Consider the following 17994-nt stretch of genomic DNA (forward strand, 5'->3'; position numbering starts at 1 on the left):
TTTTCAGACTATGCCAGTTTTTAGGAGAAAGCTGCCCTTCAGCAATTTGGGCTATATTCAGTCATTGGCTATATTTCAACAATACATCAAGTGAATTGTGCAATCTGAACGTAGAAAATGAATTTATTAAAAGAGTGTGCACCACATTGTTCATTTTGCATATCCCCATTTGTTCTTAATCTTTGGAATGCAGTAGTGCCTTAGAGGACATTGTTAGATAATGGTAGGCCAGCCTGTGAATTTGAAAACTTACAGTATTGCAAAAGAAGAAAGTAAAACTACCATCCTAAAATTAAGAAGCAGTGTAGAGAATCCAGCAACATAAGTAATTCTGACACACAGCAATAATCTGAGGAAAATTGAAGCACCTACAAAGCCGGAAAATGTATTGCAGCCAGCCAGTGCTTTGCTGCCATGGATGGCAGAAGAACACACAAAAGGATAAGTTTACAGTCAGGTCTGGGAAGCAGGGCACAAAAACAGAACTGCAGAAGCTGGAGGATTATGCCCAGTTCTGCTACAGTCTTACTGGGCAACCTGAATAGTTGTTTTATATTTTTGTTTCTTCCCAACACTGAATTTTGACTATTCCTGACCTAGTATTACAGGATATTGATGGGAAATCAAGGTTTGGACTGTAAATTCCTCTGGGCAGAGCACCATCCTGTGTGCTTGTACAGTGCCTGGCACAATAGGGCTGGTATCTCTGTGGGGGACTGAAGGCATTACTGTAACATAAGTATCAATATTTTAATCATCTGCCTTATTTCGTCTGTTATCTCACAATTGTTTAGAGTAATTTGGACATTTGTTTCCTTTGCACATTTAAAATGGTCCCAGAGAGACTTCAGTGGATTGAGGTTCACGGATTATGTGGACCTGATTATTCAAATTCCCTGCACCTGCGGGGGTTTCTTTTGATATTGCATGTTTCAAACTGAATGTTCGCTAAATACAATGAATTTAAAATATGGAAAAAATGAATTAAATGAAAACATTAGAACTGCATCTAAGTTTATAATCAGCATGATGTGGGGGATGGAAATGAATGTGGAACCCAGCTGAACAGTGTGTTGGCATAAGAACTCTTGACTTACAGCTGTTCCTTTGTTCTTTTTTGTTAGTTTTACAGCATTTTTTTTCTAGAAAGCCTTACTTTGCATGAAAGACAAATTCATACTAGAAGATTGTTTAGCTTTGTGCATCATAATTTAAACAGAGTGAATAGAAATCTGTTAAAGTTGCACAGCATTCTGATGGAGTGGGCAGTTTAGCCTAATAGGTCACTTCTGTTCAAAATTAAAAACTAGTCTTTTCTGAAATGTAAAAATCAACTTAGACAGAAATATTCTTACTTAAGGCTAACATGTCTTTAATACCAGAATTACTGAGATAACAGAAGAAAACTAAAATCCATTACAAGAACTATACGTGGAAATTGCCTGTAAATAGCTTCTCTAGACATTGTGAAAGAACGAGACAGATGGGTAAGAGTGGAGGACTCTCTCTGGTAAGCATTCCTAGCCTACTGCAGGTAGTTCTGAAGTCCTCCTAAGGCATGGTTTCAACTGTTGCTTTTTCCACAGAGTAACTGGTGAGGAAGGCCACCACTCAATTTTCCTGTGAAAGCATAGATTAATTCAGGTTGGAAGGAACCTCAGGAGGTCTCTTGTTCCATCTCCTGCTGAAAGAAGGCTTAACGATGAGGTCACACCAGGTTGGTCAGCATTTAATCCAGTACGATCTTGAAAACCTGCAGGAATGGAAACTGTACAACCTTCCTGGGCAGGCTGTTCCTCTCCTTCGCTGCCCTCGTTGTCAATAAGTTTTTCATTTTATCGAGTCAATATACTTGGTTTTTTGCCTGGGACATGGTATTTCAAGTTCCAATGCTTTACCTAACCCAAAAAGATTCAAATCTGTGTTTCCAGCCTCTCGGATTAATCTCATAATCGTTGTGATATAGGCTGGTTGGGTGGGTTAGACTGTATTACCCATTGAAGTTGTTCTGCTGGGCAGAAAGGACTCCATGAATCGCTAGACTAGAGAAAAAGTCTAGAAAAAGACTAGGGGCAGCAGGAGTCTAGTCTCGTGGCTAGGGGAGAAAGGGACTAGAAAGAAGAGGGATTTGGTTTCTGGTCCATACTCTAATAATTGTTATTATGCATTTCATGTTAAATAGTCACTGGATAAAGTACATGAACAGAAACATAATCCAGGTTTCGTGCCACCCACAGGAGTATCCTGTTTACTGCATTAAAAAGTCATGTCACGGTTCTGGGATTTTGTTTCTTCCACAGTTTCATCTAATGAAGCTTGAATATTTTTTTGCTGAGGTTGTCCAGCTTAAACAGGAAAGGTATCATATCCTGTACAGGCAGGTGCTGAGAGATCTATTAGAACAGATGGACTTCGAGCCTCCTTCCCCTAGGGATTGGTTTAGCCAATCAATGCTTTAGCATCAATGCTTTGATTGCTTGCCTGAAAGAAAGCACTTTCACTAACCTCTCTCCTGGACATCTTAGTGAAAGTGCCATATTCACCTCTCAGGGCTTAGCTCCTTTCTGTAGCTACGTGTTAGCCCATGCTCACAGAACAGCCACTGGCTCTCTCCATCATGAGGCAGGTTTATTGCATGCCAGGTTTGTGAATTTGGTTCAGGTTTAGGTATTTAAGTCAGCCTTCATTAGCTTTAATGGCAATAGTGTTATATGAACAGTAGAAGTGTCTTTCCTACCAACACCTGCCCCCAGTTTCTCCGATTTGCAAGGAAATTAGAAAACACAATAACAAAAATATCTCTAATTTCTGAGGTTATTATTATTTTTCTTTCTTCATTCCCACCCTTTTTTGATTGCCTGTTCATTTGTTGCAGAAATTGTAGTGTGCAAGGTGCAGAGCTGTTAGGGTGGAAGGGTTAGTCTCATGGTTCAGGTGACCGAGTGCCACTGCAGGGACTGGGTTCCTCTCCTACTTTCTCCACCATGTTCTAATGGAATCATCAACAGATTTCTTCAACCAGAGTTGTCACAGATTTTTTACAGATATTTTCTGTTTATGGACATGCTAAAAGCTCATGTGTAAAGTACAAGTTAATAGGGGCTGTATTTTAAATGTGTGCACTGCTACATAAATTACAACTCCTTTCCCTCCTAGAATGCTTAGTTGTATCAAAGCGGGCGCCCAAATTAGTGAATATTTAGCAAAGTGGCCTTCATCTCTCTGTGCTTCAATTATATGATTTCTTAGAGGTGTTGGGTGTATAGATTAATTATAGCGAGGGCTGAAAGCACCACGAAAAAGCTGAGAAAACCACAAAAAGCCTATGAAGAAATTGGTAATTTTGTATTCAGTGCAGGGTTTTGATGATGTGTGCTAAATAAGGTCTGGAATCAAACATAGAAGGATGAAGATAAAAAGAAAAACTGAATAGCTCCCCATTCAGTTAATGTCCATTTTATACACTGAATAAGTCCTGTAAGGGGGAAAAATGCAACATTAGTTCTCATATTTTATAACTTTTGAGTTCTTGAATCTCTAAATTTAATATTTGTGTAGCACAAGATTAGAGAAAATGCACAGCAGAAATGGCACAAAAGAATGTTCTTCCATGAGGACATCTCACAGATTTCATTTAAGCAAGATATAAGAGTTTGTGAAAATTTTTATGTACAAAGAGCTTTTGTTATTGTTGTTAGTGCCGGAAATGAATCTGCTTGTTATCAGTAAATGTCTCAGCAGCTGCCTAGCCAACAGGCTGCCATGTTTCCTCGTCCAGCTACGTGGTGCTGTGTACAGCAAGTATGTCTGGGGGTAGTAAGTAAACTTGGAAGAGATCTAATATTCCTCAGCCTGATGGGCCTGACTTTTTGTGAAAAGGAATTGAAGTGTGGGATTCAGATACATGGGAGCTTAATTTTTAAGCTTTATGATTAGAGGTACAGTCTTTACTGCCCTCACCTGTACTCTAACTATTTAAGTCTCCTGTGTGAATTGGAGTCCTCTCTGGAATCAAAAGGCAAAGGAAGTCTCAGTTTTTAATTTCTGCCTGTCAGTCATTCGAGCAGAATTGAAGACCCATTCACAGGGATTACTAAAGCTACACAGGCAGCAACTCATTTGACAGTGTGCTGGTTTTGGCTGGGATAGAGTTAATTTTCTTCACAGTAGCTACTATGGGGCTATGTTTTGGACTTGTGCTGAAAACAGTGTTGATAACACAGGGATGTTTTCGTTATTGTTGAGCGGTGCTTACACAGAGTCAAGGCCTTTTCTGCTTCTCACCCCACCCCACCAGCGAGTAGGCTGGGGGTGCACAAGAAGCTGGGAGGGGACACAGCTGGGACAGCTGACCCCAACTGACCAAACGGATATTCCACACCATATGACGTCATGCTCAGCTGGGGGAAGAAGAAGGAAGGGGGAAGTTTGGAGTAATGGTGTTTGTCTTCCCAAGTAACTGTTACATGTAATGGAGCCCTGCTTTCCTGGAGATGGCTGAACACCTGCCTGCCGATGGGAAGTAGTGAATTAATTCCTTGTTTTGCTTTGATTGCACGTGCAGCTTTTGCTTTCCCTATTAAACTGTCTTTATCTCAACGCACAAGTTTTCTCACTTTTACCTTTCTGATTCTCTCCCCCATCACATTGTGGGGAGAGTGAGCGAGCGGCTGTGTGGGGCTTAGTTGCCAGCTGGGGTTAAACCACCACAGACAGGTAAAGGAAAACTCCCTTTTTGTTTGGTACCTTCGTGGCTGTAATTAACATTTCTGTTTTGTTCTAATTATAGTTTTTGTATCTTAGCCATTATGCTAATGGTGTTGTTCAGTAGTATGTGAGATTGCATTCATTATCACTGGTGAATTAAACCTTTATTAAAGAAAAATTCCCCCAGGCCTCATTCTGAAGTTAAGTAATTATTCATTTGGTTTTATCCTGGCAATTAGCTTATATACTGTAGCACTCATGATTGAGTTTCTATACCTCCCCAGATGAGATTAACCCACCATGGTAAATAAATGCCTAACAGCTCCCAACATGTTGTTTTAAGCGCATTATTATATAGCAAAAAAAAAAAAAAAAAAGACTCATCATTCAGTAAAACAGCTTTCGAGTTCCTAGCAGACAGTACCGTCAGGAGACTGTGCTGGACATTTGGGACTCTGTGGAGCAACAGTAATAACAAACGACTTTATGAAGCCCTCCAACAGAGCAGTTAATTCTTTCTTCAACTGCAATGACTTCCTTGGTCAATATGCTTCATAACTGAGATATGCACCATACTCAGCTGCACTCGCATTGTAAATCAAGCCTTCTGAGAGCTACCAGACATAAATAAACTTCCTGGATGATGTAGCCTAGCTCTCAGTCATGAGAGGGGAAAAAAATGTCGAGGAAAATCTTATTCGCCCATCCCTACATATTAATAGTTTGTGAATGCCTCGCAAGCGCTATTGAATTCAACAATACTTCCCTGAAGAAAGATGAGTTTTTATGCCTATTTTACTACCAGAACATGGAGGCATGGAGAAATTAGGGATTTACCAACAGTCACACAGAAATCATCAATAGAAACAGATTCTGACTGTGGTTCCCCTGTGGCCTAATCACATGTTTTTCTTGTGTTAACAAGTTTCTCTCTCATATCTCTTTTTAGCGCACATGCAGTTTAGAAATCTCTTACAAAATGTGAATCAAATGCGTTTGAAATCTCTTTTTACTGATCCAATTCATCTTATGCTGCTCTATGGGAAGAGGCAACCATTGTCCTGCCTTTAATTACAGCTACGGTTTTTAGAAGATTCTTAAATGGAAAACCTTAACGGCATTAAATGAATCAATCCAGCACCGTCGATTCCATAAAAGACTTCAGTAATGGCACATATATAATCATTGCATAAGATGAAACCTAACACGCTACCACAGCCAAAACATTAATAAACTGAGAGTTTTGCCTCGAGACGTAATTTAGGATTTGACCTTGAATTTGCGTAGCTAGTATGTATGAAATGCAGGCATTACCTCTACTGTGTTGTGAACCCAGCGTATTTGCACAGATAGGAAAAATTAGTATACATTGATTTTTGATAAGCATCATTTAATCTCTTGTATATTCTGGCAATATCTACCATATACCCACAGGATCTAGGAACCACCTTAAACATCTCCACTTTCAATTCCAAATGCAAGCTGCATGTCATTAACCTTGCCTCAATATCAAACATGTGAAGCACAGCAGACATAAAATAAATAAATGAAAAATAATTTTGAAAACTGCCACATAATTTTCCCATTGGGAAAAAAAAAACCAGAGAAAAAGAAAAAGGGAAACACAATGCTGCTCCTGTCCTTTAATGCATGTCAGGAAAGTATTTCACTTCAGATTCTCAAAGGTTATCTCCCTCACCTGCACTACTATCAATGGAAGTTTCATGCCTAAATATATTTGAGTTTCTGGGCTTCAGCTCCATGCAGCTGAAGGTAGAATGAAAATCTGAATAGAATTCAGGGTCATTAGTAAACCTTATTAAATTATGTATTATATGTGGAGTTATAGATCACATAACACAACATAATATTGCTTACAATAGGTGATATCTCACCCCTTGGGATACTAAATAGGTTGCTTGATTAATATTCATAAGGTGTTTTAAAATAATAAAGTGGTATATAAGTACAAATATTATTGTACTGTACTATATCTCATTTCTCTAGTAGGTTTGAATTGTGCACTGTAAGTCTTCCACACAGAAGTCATTCTCCCCTGAATGTGCTTTACAGACCACGGCATCCATTGAGGGCTCAGTGGCAGTATGGCACAATGATCAGGGAGGTTCAACTTCCAGGCTTTGCTCTTAACCATTTTATGGAGTAGCAATTACATCACTATGGAAAGAAAGCTCTCATCAATAAAAAGGAAATTGCAGATATGACCTGTTGATCAGTCCAAATGAGTGCTAACTGCTATTCAGGAGGAAAGGGAGGAGTAAACTTGGGTTTCAGCTGGAAAATCATCCTGTCAGATTGCATTAAGGCGGCTTCCATGTTTAATCACGCGTCAGTTATTTCGCAGCAAACCTTTTCTGCTTATCAGTAAATCTATTTTACAGCAAAGGAAATCAGGATTGGTTTTTATCCCTCCTGCATTATTAGAAATCATGCTTTCATGGTAATGAAAATCCTGAAGACCAAATTCTTTTTTCACTGATATCTATTCAAGTGAAATGCTGCCTGTGCCCTGACCATCCAGTGTTGGGATGCCAGTAGATACTGCCATGCCTCAGCAAACCCACTGCGGTTGTCCAAAAAGGAAGTAGGTTTCCTCCATATATAAATTATTCACAATGTGATAGTCCTTTCAATCACGACCCTCAAAGTTCTCCAAAAAAGAAAGTGGAAAAGAAAAGACTGCAAGAAAACTAAAACTCCAGAATTTTCTACTGCTGAAATTGTCTTCTGTTGACTCTTATCGTCGATTTTTGTCCCTGCAAGAATGGGAGACCTAAACCCGCATTCTTAATTGAAGAGAGACATTAAAAAAAAAATTTTTTTAATGACACAAGTGATATTCACCTATCCTTTGATGATGGGACATCAGACTAGCTGAGGTAGGCACTGAGCTGTTTGGTAGATGCTGCCAACGCATTGATTCTGTTTCCAGACACTTTTGCCTCTACCAAGAAGCTCATTAGCTGCTATGCATGCTTCTACTATAGCAGATTAAGTTTTGCAGTCTTATTTAGTTAGCAAGACTAAAGATTATTTTTCACTTTTGCGCAGAGAAAAAAGCACTCCTGTTTATTCTTTTGAAAATTACTTTCTTATTGAAATGCTGAATTTCTGTTAATTTTGTCATAACTGTACTCAGTGTAAACAGGAAACATTTGCACTTTGAATCAGGCTATCATGTAAAAGTAGAAGATATTTCAGTGGGAGAATTTTGGAGATGTCTGTTTGAATGCTCTGCTGGTTTATGACGGTGCTATGGAGAAGATGCTAGGAGGTTGTGACAGGAGCGAAGAGGGTTTGGTTTGAGCAGTTTATTGCCTCTGGTAGACACTCCAACAGTGAAACTTGTGCAAAGTATTTGAAATTGTTATTATCATTGAAGAACTGTAAAAACTATATCCAACTGGAGAGGAAAGGACATTAAAGACGTTCAAAGCTAGCTGATTTAACTGGTTGGTGAGCAGCATATTTCTCTCAGAGTGCCTTGTATGTTAATCAAATATATCAGCCTTACATCAGAGCAATATCTAATAAAGTCGGAAAACTGCAACTCTAGCTTGTTTGTTGCTTTGTATCACTGTCTTCAGTGGTGATCATAACAACATATACAATCATAGCAACAGTCTAATTTTAAATTAGTAGAAAAAATGTCTTGCTAAAAGGAGATGTCCTTGATTTTCTGTTAGGCTCCAAGTCCTTGAAGTGGCAAACTGTGAAATGATGACTGTAGAGGTTGATGAGGAAAACAGGCCTTGCTTTGTAGGGACAGGTCCCCAGTGCTGTTGCTTTAATGAAATCTGATCATCTTGAGGAAAGCTTCCAGATATTCCAGTAAAAAGGTGCTAAAAATATATTTATTAATGGCCTTTAGAAAAATGTTAGCTTCACATTTTATATGCCATTGCCTTATTCATATCTGAATCACACCGATTCTCTGAAATGTTTAGAAAATAAATGTTAGTCTATTAGTTATTTTCACAATTCCTTATACTTGTGAAAATATATTCCTAATTCCTAAAAATTTGAGTTCTTCATTCAGGCTGCTCTTCAACTGTAATATACAGCACTTTTTAAAAGATAAATTAGAAAAACTATCCATTTCAAAGGAGTATTCCAGAATTTACCTGCAACAAGGAAGTCCAGGACTCCAATTTCTCTTTATTTTTAGAATCCTTTCAGGAAGGTGGTCCTTAACCATGGTCATCTTGAAACTATTGGTGGCCACTTGAAGTCAGGGATCTTAATTCTGCAGGATACCAAACCTGCTATCTACAGTTAGGGAATAGATGATATTAGTCAAATTTTCCCCTGAAATTTCCTTTGTAAATAGAGTGAAAGTCAGGATATACTCAGATTCTGCTGTCATAACTCTTGACAGATATTGGCTTGAGTAGTCACTATTATAATATGCTTTTGAAAACCTGCAAGTTTGTTTCACCTCCATTTGGCTCTGTATCTAAAGTTTCTAGGTATACATCCACGTATTTACTCCCACTGCAAACATGAAGAGTATTAGGAAAGTTTTAGTAAATTATCAACACTACTTTTTATAAAATTTGAAAGGTGCTTCAGATTTCTGCTGACATATGATGAGAGCTAATCCGCAAGTAAAGAGATCATAACATGCTGCACATATGAGCAGAAGGGCATGTTTTTGTTCCTGGCTGATACTTGTTCTTTTCCAGATTCCCTTAAAAGGAACTGGGCAGAAATGATACCATTCTTGACTCTTAAGCACATTTGAGTTCCATTGTAATAATGACCAAATTAAGCTTCTCTATATTGAGGCTGGGAATGGATTTCCTGAAGAAACAGAGGTAAAAATAGTTTCAAATCAGGACAAGCTTTTGCTTCCTCTTTCCACAGTCAGGTGAAATAAGACCTTAGACGGTTCAGAACCAGGAATGGAAAACCTGCAAATGAGTTTGCCATGGGCAAATGTTTAGTAATGTTAAAAATTTTTTTAAAACTTTTTTGTTATATTATTTTAGGAGGTTGCAGGGTCAAAAATAGAATGTTCAGCAGGTTGAAATACCAAAGCATATTTTTTAAATCACTTTGACATATTAGTGTTTTTATTGCACATAGCATGTTAATGGCTTGCTGCCAGTCAGACACATTCTGCTTGCTTTATTTACACATTGAGGTCAATGAGATTCCAAAGCAGGATTACTCATTTGTCCCTAGCAAATTTAGATTTGCCAGTGAAATGACCTATGTTGTCAGCAGGATTGTCTTAAACCAAAGATCCTGAGTCTGTGCTACATGACTTAAAGGGGTTGCTAGTAAAATGGTGATAATATCATCTTTGGTAGACCTACACTCTTCAGTTTGTTTAAAGAGTACCAGTTATTATGACAATATGATATTGTAACAATAATATTGCTAACAACATGTAATGTTGTTGTTAGCATTTTAATGACCTCCTTTCCATTTCTGGAACCCTGACTCATGAATGGTCAAGCATCTCACATTGCCTGACTGTGGTGCCAAGCTGCAAGCTTGGAGTGACTTTGAATCCTTTGGTGATTCTTGTTTGTTTGTCTTTCCACATGGTTAACCTTTGTTCCAACATTAGTCAACACACAATAGGAAATACAAATTTTAGATTACTTTTGTAATTCCCAATCCTGGGTTTTGTAATTCCCTAACACCTGGGTTAGGTGTTAGGACCACAAGAACTTGCATTTATGCAGTTTCTGTCTGCATACTATAAATGTTATGTTTTAAAATGTTTTCTTTTCACTATTTACCCATGGAAGCTATATTGCTTCCCTTTCAGTGCTGGGTTAACATAAAATGTATATCAGCCTGAAAGAGATGAATTACTTAATGTAATTTCGTAGCTACAGTCTTTGTCATACTCAGAGGCTTGTTATTTACCCATCCAATTGTATAACCAATTGTTCCCATAATCCTCAGTGTTTAAGAATAAGGTTTCCATGGTAATCTTAGATTTTGTAAATGCTTATTATTTCTCTAAATGGATAGCTTAAATAAATAAGTGATCAGTTATATTGTAGCCAGAATATACTTCATTGGTATAAAAAGCAGAAATATACCTCTGTTATAAAAATAGACTAGTTTGTTCATCCATAATAAGTTCACAATCTGCAGAATCATGACCCTACTGATAGTGTTAACAAAAGCTTGCTCCTTAATTATCTGCATTGCATTCAGCTGCTGTTTCCCTCCTAAACTCAATTATAATTCTAATAGCAGCTGTGCTGCCATTGTTTGTTGCAATTCATTTTAAAGAAGTTTGATTGGATGTCATTGGTCTTTTTGACTAAATGTGCAAGGTTCAAAGTATCCACTGCCACTAATAGCCCTCATCTCATCTCAAGATTATACTAATTATTTACATAATTATATATTATACATTATAGAGCTATTAGGTATTATTTCTAAATGATAGTTCTCCATCAAAGATGTTGAACAAAAGAATATATATAGTTTTATTGTCCTTACACATATTTCAGTGTTGGTGAAGATATGCTCTGTTTCTGTGTTATCCAACAATTGAAGTATTCTTCCAGTACACTGGAAATTTATTAGAGCATTCGGGAGTCTCCATTGCTTTCAGTTATGACTCTTCATTTATTATTTCTTCTGTACATGTATGTCTGCAGTGGATGTGATAAGCAAATACTTTTACAGGAACAAAAATGTCCTCTGATGTCCTTCAAGTTTTGTTGTCCTATTATATGACAGATCTTAGTTTGATGATTTAACGTAATAATTACAACAGCTAGTATACACTATACACTATACACTTCATGATTACCACTTATGTGATTGTAAAAAGCCAGCTCATCTCTAGTGTAATACAAGAATCTATATGATTGAATATTTCAGGTCATTTATGCAAGAGTAGACAAAAATAAATGAAGAAATTGCTGCAGGTCTTGGATTTTAGTTTGGATTCCATGTGTGGAGCTAGGTCTGTTGATCTCATATCACTACTACAAATATAACTTTATTTCAGGATAACTCATATATGTCAAAAAATAAAGCAGTAAAAAAAAAAAAATTACCTTAAGAAAAGGCTATCTGTTTAGATACAGAACTGGATTTCTTTGATGTTTATAGGTGAAATGAAGTGACTTGAAGTGGCAGTTTTATTCAGAGGACTGTGGAAGCCTGAAGTTTGGTTTGGGCACATCTAACACAAAGGCAAGGCCATGAATTCTGCCTTCTTATCATGGAAATGGTGATAATGGTCACCTGCATATATGTGGGGCATCAAAAGGCGCAGTGCACGTTAAAAACTCTGGAGTGTCAGTGCATTAAATCATGAGGGCAGTCTTGCACTTTTTTTTCTGTTTGTTCTCTCTAATACCTTAAATGCTACCAAAAAAAGCCCCCAACAACTCCACAAAGCATTAAAAGAACCCTGTTGGAGTTGCAAAGTCAAGTGATTTACGGTTTGCACATCAGCTGCACTGCATATGCAAATTGGCCTCTATGTATATACATAGCGTAATGGTCTTTAGTTGCACAATCATGTACGTATTTGTGAGAAATTGCTGCCCCATTTAGTACAAGAGATTCAGAGTTTATGGTGAAAAAGATTGCAGTCAAGATTCCTCCACTTTTTGCAGAAGCTAGAAGGTACGTAGCAAATGATGATGAGAATTGCAGGAAGAGAATGGTTACATAGAGTATTTGAAAATTGCCCACAGCAAGTCCACAGAGTTTCTTTTTGCTGATAGTTCATTTATGTAAAAGTGTTTGCAGAGGTGTTCAGTATTTTTGGATGCCTGACTTGGGATCTTGATGACTGATATGCAGAAATGCTGAGGATTCAGAGCTACAACTGATGTTTAGATTTCTGCTGCTTAAGCTTGTGTTTAAAGCATATAAAATGTTAGTAGAATGCTAAACACTCTGAAGATGAAATCCAAGATGTCTGAGAGTGAGAACCCACAGTTCATGGATACCCTCATGGGGTGATGGCTAGTGATGGGCATAGTCTCATAGGAGAAATTTCAAAAGCACCTGTGTGCTGGAAATGAAATGTTTTAGCACTTTTGGGAAAACTATTAGGCTCCTTCATGCATTTTTGGGTACCTATTTAACTGTGAAAAATCTCTTCCTATGTGCCTTAGCTCCTAAGAAGTAAAATGGCCATAATAAAACCCATTCCTCCCTTAGCTTGTTGCAAAGGTAAATTTATTAATGTCTCTGAACATTTGATACTCTCGTGACAAGTCCCATGAAAAAGCTCATGAGGAAATTATTAATTCCATCTTCAGCTCAGAGCATGAGTACTGTATGGTAATCAAGTCCTGGGATAACACACTGAAAAAGGAGAAAACAAAATACCAAACAGTTGCTCATAAGGTGAACACCATCAGCTTGGGGCAGTGAAGGAGACAGGGCTTCATGTGGATCGTGAAATTAAGGACCTTATCATAATGCACATGCAAAAGGGATTGCTAATGCTTGAGTAGTACTTGACTTTGCAGCCTTAGTAATGATATCAGAGCACAGTTCCTTTATATGTAATATTCTAAAGTTTTGGTTGACAGTCGTTTGGGAAAATACATATATCTAACTTATAGCTCTGCCACCTGTTATTAATAGAGTCTTCCTAAACCGGAGGCAATACAAGCTTTATTGCACCTCAGGCTGTCATATATCTATATTAGGGGAGTGATGAATGCACTTTTCTTTTTTCAGAGTTGGCTACCAAATACTTACAATTGAAATCCTCTGGAAAACAAATATGAATCTGGATAATGAGACAAGTCTGCCATGTTGATGAAAATAAATGTAAAGTTTATTCTAACAGAGCTTCAGAAGCACAATCCATTTAGAGGAGTATTGTATATCTGTTCCAACCATCTCATTGTATGGAATATGAAAACGTGTTTTAGAGTTTTTCATACTGAATCCAAACTTTAATCATAGTTTTAAGATTTAAAGGGTAATTTCATAAGAAAAGAAAAATCCACATTTTTAATGTGAAATCTACACCACCACCACCGCCTCCACCCCCCTTCTTTTTTTACTATGTTCTTGGTATCTCTGCATATCTGGAGCTCTGGTCTGGACTTGGCAAATTCTGTGGATTTCCTTAGATTTCTGTTTCAATACTATCAGGTAATTATTTTAGGGTCCTTCATCCTGTGAATATATTTCTAAATACTTACAGAAGGCAACCAGTATGTGGGATTCATGGTCATTTTAGTGTTATGTCTGTGGCTTCTTTTTTGCCCAGTGGATGAGGAAGAGCTAGCAGTGTACTTTGCCACTCCACTTTGAAGCAAAAGCTTTTAAACTTCTTATTTTTGTCCCATAGACGAACATTTTAAAATAACTTAAAATTAACCAGGGATTCTGTTTGGTTCCACAGATTGTTTACATTTTGACTTGAAAAACTGAAGGAAAAGAAGTGGAAGGGAGCAAAATAAAATCCCGGGGTACACCATTAAGAAATTGCACTTTTGAGATTCCAGCCTAACCTGCATCTGGTTTTATTGTATATTATTCTAATTAGCTTGGATCTCTCTTACATTCCTGTTTACATTTCTTTTTAGTAGATATTTCTGATTCCACATTTTTTTCTTCTATTTACAAATTAAATGAGAAGTGGTATATGGTGTGAGGTACCAGATGTGGGTTGCTTTCTTGCCTCTGAAGCAAATAACACATAGAATAACTACAAGTATTAGGGAAAAATGGCAATACCTTGTATTTGATTGGAATTATAGTTCAGAAAATACAGATGAATATTCAGAAGTAAACCTGTGTTTTCTAATACCAAAGGCATAACATTTTAAGAAAAATTAAAATCTAGGATGACAATAATTATAAAAGTAAAAGAAAGCAAGCGACAATGGATACATTTTAACAAATACATCACTGTATAGTTTTCAAAAGAGATGCAGCAATCTAATGATAAGCAAACTAAGCATGCATTCTTATGTTTATTGTATTATTGGTCATCCTAATCAGCTCTAACCATTCTAGCCTATTATTTTATCTTATAATAAAAACAATTATTATTATTATTATTTTTTGTATTAAAATAAGTGATAAGCATACATATTTCTGCACTTTTTAAATACTGTCATTGAATAAAGGATAGCTAACAGAAGTGAAGTCTTCAAAATTAATTATAACAACTAGAAAATTTCTGAATAGCAGTAAGAAATAATGTAAATAAAACATGCTGCTGTGACTTCTATAGTCAGGTGATACAGACCTGATTCCAGTAGTAGAAAGCATTTCTATTTTATAGAATTACAGAGCAAATGTGCGAGTCCTTGCAAGGGGGACAATCACTCACTGCTTGTGGAATGGGGTAAAAGATGTTAAGTTAGCAGCAGCATAAGTCTGCCTAATTGAATTTGCACTTCTTAATAGCTTAGTAAGGTATCTGTGTTCCTTCTGGTTTGTGACCTTGCTTATGCCTGGGATTATCTGCCTTACTTGCTTTTAAGAAGCACAAGAATTTTTTTTCCTCCGTCAGTCTGCAAAAGGTACTCCCTACATGCTTTATTCCACCATATATATCAGCACAGCAAGAGTTAGGATCTGAGTCCCTAGTCCAGACTGAGTGCCTACATATAGAATTTACTAGGGTCATATACAGGAAGCTATGATACGCCAGAAAACAGGCTATCAGTAATGAAGAAGCAAAAGTAAAATGGTTTGCCTGATTGTTCATAAAATGGCATGTATGTTCATGTAAAGAAGGAGCATTAAAAATGAAAACAGTTCAACTGTTGGATTTTTTGAAAAATATATATATGTTTGTTAAAATGGAGAAAATGATTTATTTTCTGGAACTTTGTGATGTATTCTGGAAAAGATGAACTCATCATTTATCCAAGTACTTTAGAGCTAAATTAAACAGGCAATCAATTTTTTTGTGTTTCCTGATAAACCTGGCTGTTCTCAGTGTTTCTGTGTTTGCTGCTTTCTAGTTCCCATGTCCTGTGGGAACAAAGAGGAATCTATTTTTATCGTTTGATTTTCAACATGAGAAGCTTCTTGTAACTGGCAGGGAAATGACCTTCCTAAAACACTGCAAATCAAAACCTGGCAATTGGTTCTTAAATTGTTTTTGTAACTGATGAGATTGTAGATCTAATAGCTATATAGGAATATTCCAGTACAAGCGTGCTAGATCTATGTTCCATCTTCTGTTATATGTTGTAAGTCTTTTTAGTGTACTCAGCATGCAATTTTAAGCCTGGTATTTGACAAACACAAGGCGGTCTAATGTGGTAAAATGTTTGTATGGTTTAAAGGGACATTACCAAAATAAAGTTTTTCTGCCCAAGTGCTGGAAAGCAGTGAGGAATTAGACCTGTACATTGTTCCTCCTGAAGTCTGATAAAAGGCGACTATTGTACTTGCTGGCACACGTGAAAGTGTCTTAAGTCAGCCTGATTGTACTAAGAGGTTGAGTGAGCACTAAGCAGGAGGCCCATGTTCAATAATATTTATATCATAGACATGCTTTGTCTTTGCCAATTCCTGTTTCTATTGTTTGTCACCCACCTTTCAGCATGCCTTTATAGCAGGTTGCAAACTGACTGCTTTGCTAGCTAACTTGGCAATTCGAATTTGAATTCTCTGTTCTGTAGGTTGGCTGTTTATTATTTTTTCTCTTCAAAATAGGTAATATGGTTTGTCATTTCCCAGCTCTGGGACTTTGGCTGTTCTCCATTAGTTCTGAAGAATAATAGCCAGTAGCTCCAACACTATTTCTGCAAGTTTCATTAGTTCACTGGGATGAATTCAATCTGATTTCTGTGAATTTTCTTTTGTTGCAATAAACTTATTGTATAGTATTGCATTACTTAAGAAAGCCTGGGCAAATCTGTTCTACCAGATTTTTTAGAAGGAAGGCTAGGAATGTGTGTGTTAGTGTCTGGATGGCAAGTGAGAGCTGGATTTACAAAGGACAACTGAACTGCTGCAGTGATTCTAAGGGACAGAAATGTAACATACCACAATACAGCAGATGAAGTGGCCAATGGTACATTTGGGATGTTGCACACAAATGAATTATCTTTATAAATAATAACTATTAACTATTATTCTTACTTAAAATTGGAATAGTGACAAAAAATCTATTTTAAAAATTCTTTTTATTAAAATGAAAGTGCTTCTTGTTTATAAACCTGACTCTTCCCTAGTATATCTGCTTGATTAGTCCTGCATCTTAGGTTCCAAGTCAAGTCTTAATGAACTTTGTTGTCCTTTCTCCTTGTCATGTATTGTGTACATTTAATTATGATATCGGAGATCAATGATTCTTACATTTATTTCCTAGACTGTATCACTCAATGACATGATTCTGCAATGCTTTTTTAGCAGTTTTGCCCTTCAGCTGTAAATTGTGATTCTGTACTTCTTCATTAATGATCTTGGAGTGCTTACATAACTACTTAAGAGAAAATATTAAATGTAAGATGGTTCCATTAATTTAAGAGCAGGGACATTCTATTTAGACTCCTCTTTCCTTGCTCAAGGAGTACAGCATTTTTCATTTTGATAAATGGTTTGCTTTGTTATAAATTTTTTAACTAATGGGTATAGAAAAAAAACTTAAATAAAAATGGTATGACAAAAAAGTGTGACATTCACTTTATTTTATACAGAAACAAATGAATGTAACACAAAGTGATTTTATTGAACTGTAACAACAAAACATTGGAAGTTCAGTGCTGAATTGGCCTTGAAATTTGCTCCCTGTGTAATATAGATCCCTTCACCTCCAGATGTAGGTTCAGATATAGCCCAAATGGTTAAAGATCAAGACTGCTAGCAACGTAGTGCTATAAGGCATTTGGCTCATTTCCCTTTTCCAAAGGATGCAGCAGGTGCTCTTACCCTGAGCGTCAGTATCAGCATCCTGGACATGGGTTGCATTTGGATGTTAATCAGAAAGGAAAACTGCCCCCCCCCTCCCACCCCCGACAGGCTTCTAGAGAGGTTATTCTAATTGTTGCTACAAAAAGGTCATATCCACCAATTTACATTGCTTTAACTGTTCCTGTGGTCAGGAATAAGGCTATAGTTTCCAAGGAAGCAAGCCCTCCATATGTGATTGGCAAAGCTCCTTGGTCTCATGAGGACTCATGCTTCCTGAGTATGGTAGAAGCACATGTGTGAGGTACACTTACAGGACTTTTATGGACTCCTTTTTCATGATGGAGTTGTTCCATTGTAAAAAATAAGTTATGATCAGCTGCTGTTGAAGATCAGTGTATAAAGTGTGATGAGAATAGTTTCTTACTTGAA

General features: G+C 37.0%; 1 protein-coding gene across 1 annotated transcript in view; it reads left to right on the forward strand.

Moving 5' to 3' along the window:
• Window positions 1-17994, forward strand: part of IQCM (IQ motif containing M) — a 112359-nt gene that overhangs the window by 68018 nt on the left and 26347 nt on the right.

Source organism: Calonectris borealis, chromosome 4 (assembly GCF_964195595.1).
Source record: "Calonectris borealis chromosome 4, bCalBor7.hap1.2, whole genome shotgun sequence".
Classification (NCBI taxonomy): Eukaryota; Metazoa; Chordata; class Aves; order Procellariiformes; family Procellariidae; genus Calonectris; species Calonectris borealis.